The 6,752-nt window shown below is 43.0% G+C and overlaps 1 pseudogene; it reads left to right on the top strand.

The window, feature by feature from the left end:
- The first annotated feature begins 307 nt into the window (after positions 1-307).
- Positions 308-1,453, top strand: LOC104993124 (annotated as a pseudogene).
- The last annotated feature ends 5,299 nt before the right edge of the window (positions 1,454-6,752 follow it).

A 6,752-nucleotide genomic window follows, 5' to 3' on the forward strand; every position in this document is an offset into this window, starting at 1 on the left:
CTGGGAGGGATTGGTGGCAGGAGGAGAAGGGGACAACAGAGGATGAGATGGTTGGATGGCATCACCAACTCAATGGACGTGAGTCTGAGTGAACTCCGGGAGTTGGTGATGGACAGGGAGGCCTGGCATGCTGCAATTCATGGGGTCGCAAAGAGTCCGACACGACTGAGCGACTGAAATGAAACTGAACTGAAGATGGATTCTGCAGCAAGGGCCCCGAAGAGAGTGCGGTCAAAAAGGAGCACAAGAGACTGGGAGGGGGATGCTGGCCTGGCTACAAGACAGCATGATTTTGGCAGAACAAGAAATGGGGCTGAGGCAATTGAGAAAACAGGTGACTGGTCAAAGCACGGTCCCGGGATCAGAGTTCACTGCAGTCAGGAGAGCCAAAGAACAAAGAATTAGCACATGCTACAGTAATAACATTTTATGAGTGCTGTGGCTCACTGATATGTAATTTGGTTTTACCCGCATGCACATCTAACTTGTAATTCTACTACTGCTGTGTCACCCCTTAGCATCACCACCAGCTTCCATACTGAAGTGAGTAATGAGGAGCATCACTCCTTTAAACTGTAATTACCTAGGGTTTCATCAAACTTCACTTCTACATTGAGCTGAGGGAGAGATACATAAGCTTGGTAAAGTTTAGCTTTAGAAAGAACTTAATTACACAAACAAGACACCAAAGAGATGAGATTAATGGATTTAAAGCTCAACTAGAAGGGATCTAAGTGGTCATCTAAACCAAACTCCTCAAATCTTTATGAGGAAACTGAGCACACCCCCAGTGACTTGATATGTATTCAATTTATAAATTGCAGGTCAAGCTGCCACGTGGGCTGGAGGCTGAGGCCCCAGCATGAGGGAGGCCTGTGTCTGGCAGAGCCTGTGTGAGACCAAGAGAACACCCTCCAGAGCCACCGAGATAATCAAGAGTTTTGGCCGGGCCTTGAGCACACCCTGAGATAGCGAGGAGCCAGGCGACACGCACAGACTATGGCGCTGAAACAGATTAAGAGCCTAGTGATGTGACCCATGACCTTCCAGCACAAGGTTCTGCAGGTCCGGTGGGGGATGGTATGTTTCGTGGGAAGCCACAATCACGGGACCAAATGACAGCCCGTATCAAGCTGGAGTGTTGTTTTTGACGATTCATTTTCCTACGACCACCCCTTTAAAGCACCTAAGGTTGCATGTACGACAAGAATCTGTAAAGAATTTATCCTCCAGGTATCAACAGTAATGGCAGCATTTGTCTCGGTATTCTACCATCACGGTGGTCTCAGCTTCAGCTCTTTCTAAAGTTCTTTTATCCCTCTGTTCACTGCCCTGTGATCCAAACCCAGGTGACCCCCTACTGCCAGAGACCGCACAGACCTATAAAGCAGACAAAGTGCAGCAGAATATCTCTAGAACGGACTCAGAAGTGTACCATGTGATGCTGCCTTAAAGTCAGAATAACCTGCATCATAGCTGGAAGAAATTCACACTGTTCGTTTTTTGCTTTCCTTATTTGGCAGCTCCCCTATCAGGCCTCGTCGTTTTGATTTTGCTTTTTGTTTACCACCTTCCATTCATTCACATGCTCATTTGAGAAGACAAGTTCTTCCAGCTTCGGACAATAACTGCTTTTAGAAACTGTAAAGTAGTTACAAGAGAACCGTTGCCGAAGGTTCAGAATTTTTAAAAAAATGGAGCCAGTATTATGTGACCAGTGCCTTCACTCTAACTTGCTTATGAGACTAAAACTGTTCCTCACTGCTGTAACAAGCTGAAGAATCATCCGAGAGGAAAGGCGATGGATGCTGAGTTGGCACGTCAAAGGAAGCAGCGTTTTTCTAGCAGCTTCCATGCGTGTTTAAGCCTTCCACTGTTAGAGATTTGAGGCTAAGTGATATACATTATGCTCATAATGTGGCTGGAGAACTGGTATTGAATTCATAGCATCAGCAGAACGGAAAATGTGATGTATTTTATCCATACCAAAAAAAGAATGACCTGTTCTTATTCCACAAAGAATGGAAATTGGAAGTCAAACACCCTTCGTATTCCAAAATAGAGCCTCCAGTATTTTGCAATTTTCATTTGAACTGTTAGGAGGCTTGGAGTTATTAATCTATCTTCCAATACACTGTTTAATATAGCACGGAATAAATGATGCAAGTTGTCAATGGATGAGTGATCAAGTAATAGCTCTGGTAGCAATTGATTTATTTTTCTTCAATAAAGTTGCATAAATGGAAAAAAAAAATGTGGGTCAAGGCAATGTGGACAAACAGACAAAAGCCCCATAAAACATAGTTGTGTATGAAGAACAGGGCGCAACAAAGGGGACGAGATGGTTGGATAGCGTCACTGACTCTACAGACGTGAGTTTGCACAAACTCCGGGAAATAGTGAAGGGCAGGGAAGCTTGGCACTCTGCAGTCCATGGGGTCACCAAGAGTCAGACAGGGTTTAGCAACGGAATAGGGTAAGACCCGGGTCTCCTGAGGGGGTCTGCAAGGCCCACCCTGATGAAGTCCTACACTCGGCCCAGCCTCACGGCTAAGCCCTCTCTCCCTCCCGCTTTCCATCAGTTTCCCTGGGACCCTGCCCAGCAGCAGCAGCAGCATGGGGGCCCCGACGTGATGGATGGGTGCTGGCTGTTACTTTCATGCCTTGTCTTGGCTCATATCCTCGATCTCTACGATGTCCTCCCCTGTTCTTCTTCATCCCTCTGCTAGTTAACTCCATCTCAGTCTTTAAGGCTCAGTCTGAGCTCCATTTTATTTCTGAAAGTCTGCCCCCTGACCTGACTCCATCGTCCTCTGGGCATAATGTTTGAGAACAAAGTCAAATTGCTTATATTTGAATCCTATCACTATGTCTTATTGTCCCTTATGACCTTAGGCAGGTTCCTCTTCGCTTCAGTCTCGACATCTGTGAAATGAGAATAATAATGTATCTATCTCTAAAAGTATACTGATATATATGAAAAGAGCTTGTACCAATAAAGTTTTAGAACCTTCCCTGGTACATGGGCTTCCCCGGTGGCTCAGTTGGTAAAGAATCTGTCTGTAATTCAAGAGACTTGGATTCAATCCCTGGGTCAGGAAGATTCCCTGGAGGAGGAAACGGCAACCCACTCCAGTATTCTTGACAGGAGAATCCCATGCACAGAGGAGCCTGGCAGCCTACAGTCCATGGGGTCACAAAGAGTCAGACAGTACTGAAGTAACTTAGCACTCACGCACGCACCTGGTATAAAGCGAAGCATTCCATAAATACTAGCTACTGCTATGATTATCTCCTTTACTGATCTGACCAAAACATTCACGAGTTCCTTGAGGGTAGAGAGAATGACTAAATCATCTCTGTCTCCAGCCCCTAGTATGGTACCTGTCACATGGAAGGTGCTCAGAAAGAGTTTCATAAATAAATAAACGGATTACTGATGGTTAAATGTTTTACTGTCATTCTGTTTGCAGAAAAGACTTAGAGTAAGACTTACATTTGAAAAATGGTGGTAAAATGGAGTCGTTAAGTAGGTCAATTACATTTTGAGGCAGGCAGATCTGGTCTCTTACTAGACTGAGAAAGATTTCTAAGATACTCTTTGTCATATAACTAAGTTAGGTGAAGATCGCTCAGTCATGTCCGACTCTTTGTGACCCCATGAACTATACAGTCCATGGAATTCTCCAGGCCAGAATACTGGAGTGGGTAGCCTTTCCCTTCTCCAGGGGAATCTTCCCAACCCAGGTATCGAACCCAGGTCTCCCACATTGCAGGCAAATCCTTTACAACTGGGCCACAAAGGAAGCCCTCATATAACCCTTAGTTTTTTACTAGAATCCAATTTCTGGGTCTAACAAAACAGGATGGAAATCTAAACCATTTACTCATTATATCAGAATGGGCATGTTGCCTCTTTTAGCTTTATGCCTAATAATTTTATATAAAATGGCTCTTCTTTTATATCATTGGCATTGCTATTTTATTAATATTATCTTTAGATACTTTTGATAAATTATCCATTTAATTAATGTGCCAATTATATTGTTAATATATTATTGCCAACATCTGCTGGATCATGGAAAAAGGAAGAGAGTTCCAGAAAAACTTCTATTCTGCTTTATTGAGTATGCCAAAGCCTTTGACTGTATGGATCACAATAAACTGTGGAAAATTCTGAAAGAGATGGGAATACCAGACCACCTGACCTGCCTCTTGAGAAGCCTATATGCAGGTCAGGAAGCAACAGTTAGAACTGGACATGGAACAACAGACTGGTTCCAAATAGGAAAAGGAGCATGTCAAGGCTGTATATTGTCACCCTGCCTTTTTAACTTCTATGCAGAGTACATCATGAGAAACGCTAGGCTGGAGGAAGCACAAGCTGGAATCAAGATTGCTGGGAGAAATACCAGTCACCTCAGATATGCAGATGACACCACCCTTATGGCAGAAAGTGAAGAGGAACTCAAAAGCCTCTTGATGAAAGTGAAAGAGGAGAGTGAAAAAATTGGCTTAAAGCTCAACATTCAGAAAACAAAGATCATGGCATCTGGTCCCATCACTTCATGGGAAATAGATGGGGAAACAGTGGAAACAGTGGCAGACTTTATGTTTTGGGGCTTCAAAATCACTGCAGATGGTTGCAGCCATTAAATGAAAAGACGCTTACACCTTGGAAGGAAAGTTATGACCAACCTAGATAGCATATTCAAAAGCAGAGATATTACCTTGCCAACAAAGGTCCGTCTAGTCAAGGCTATGGTTTTTCCAGTCATCATGTATGGATGTGAGAGTTGGATTGTGAAAAAAGCTGAGCGCTGAAGAATTGATGCTTTTGAACTGTGGTGTTGGAGAAGACTCTTGAGAGTCCCTTGGACTGCAAGGAGATCCAACCAGTCCATTCTAAAGGAGATCAGTCCTGGGTGTTCTTTGGAAGGACTGATGCTAAAGCTGAAATTCCAGTACTTTGGCCACCTCATGTGAAGAGCTGACTCATTGGAAAAGACTCTGATGCTAGGAGGGGTTGGGGGCAGGAGGAAAAGGGGACGACAGAGGATGAGATGGCTGGAAGGCATCACCAACTCTGATGGACATGAGTTTGGGTGAACTCCAGGAGTTGGTGATGGACAGGGAGGCCTGGCCTGCTGCGATTCATGGAGTCGCAAAGAGTTGGACATGACTGAGAGACTGAGCTGAACTGAATATTAAATATTCAAAGGCAACTTGCAAAAGATATGTTTTAAATAGAACTAGTTCCAAAATCAAGCAGGAATCTTGTTGTTCCTCTGTATAAACATTCATATTCATGTAAAATCTTTCCCACCTCCTCTCACTGACTGATCTGAATGGATATTTATTAGCAGGAATGAAAGAAAGAATTATGAGCAGCAATTGTCACTAACTACCCTTGTGACACGACAGACAATGTGAATAATATATGGTTGTGTTCCATCTTCATTTAAATGGGAAAAAAAAATAGTTTCTCTAATCTGTTGCAGCTTTGACATGATCTCATGAATGAACTTTTGTCCTCCCTGGCTATTGTTTGGTTCATACATATGCAGGCTGGAGCTTTTGTTACCAAATATAGGAAGTGTAGTGACCATGTAGATTAATGCCAGTGGGCAGACTGGAGTCTGACAACACTGACAAAGAACAAAAGACAGCTTACCTATTGTGATTTTAGTTTGGGAAACACAATGCAAAATTACAGCTTATAAGAATCTAGTCCTCGCTAAACTTAGGGTATAAAGAAAAACAAAATCCCCGAAGCTCTGTAGATCATTGGTTTGATTCCTCTTTGTCAAAGAGAATCTTAACTTTGGAACAGAGCCTATAGTGAAGATGCCCTACAGTAGCTGACTGACATCCAACCTGGTAATAATCCCTGGTCTTCCTCTCTACATTTCCACCCTTACCTTAAACTTCCCTTGGGAGTTTAGCAATCTTTTCTAGCATGACCTCCTCCATCTCTTTCTCATCTTTGACAGAAGAGAAATGACAGCATTCTGTACCAAGTCTAAGATGACCTTAAAATCTAGTTGGAGAGTTGGAGAGATTTGATAGAGATATTGGGGGTTCCCTGGGGGCTCAGATGGTAAAGAATTCGCCTGCAGTGCAGGAGACCTGGGTTCAATCCCTGGGTCTGGAAGATCCCCTGGAGAAGGAAATGGCAATCCACTCCAGTATTCTTGCCTGGAGAATTCCCTGGCTAGAACTAATCAGTGCCAAGCCTCTCACACAGCCTTTGAACTCCCCCAAAGAAGTTTCAATCCATACCCAGATGCCTTGAGGTAAAGCATGACTTTTGATGAGCAAAGACTAGTTTCATGAAGTTTAGAAATGGCTTGAGTCTCCTCTGATTCTCTGTGCCTCCCCAGGTACATCCACCAAGGAGTTTCCCAACTGTCCCTACAGCAATCAGCCTCCTGCTCACCAACCTCACCATTGCTGTTAGGACTTTCATTTTCTTCTCCAAAAATTACTTTAATAGTTTCACTTTCTTTGAGTGACACAGGAATTGCTGTTAAACAATTTCTTTATATTCAAAATTGGGTTAATCTTAGTATCCACTCCAGAAGGGCAATGTCTAGATTAAATTATATGTGATAATTCCTGCAGCAACATTAAACTTGGTACATAATAAGTGTTCAATAAGATACTAGAATTATAATACTCCTAATACATGTTTCCATGTTCTTGATTTCATTTTAAAAATGCAAAAATTTTTTTTTAAGTTTCCATGAGAG

Source organism: Bison bison, unplaced genomic scaffold (genome assembly GCF_000754665.1).
Source record: "Bison bison bison isolate TAMUID 2011002044 unplaced genomic scaffold, Bison_UMD1.0 scf7180017864233, whole genome shotgun sequence".
In the NCBI taxonomy this organism is placed as follows: Eukaryota; Metazoa; Chordata; class Mammalia; order Artiodactyla; family Bovidae; genus Bison; species Bison bison.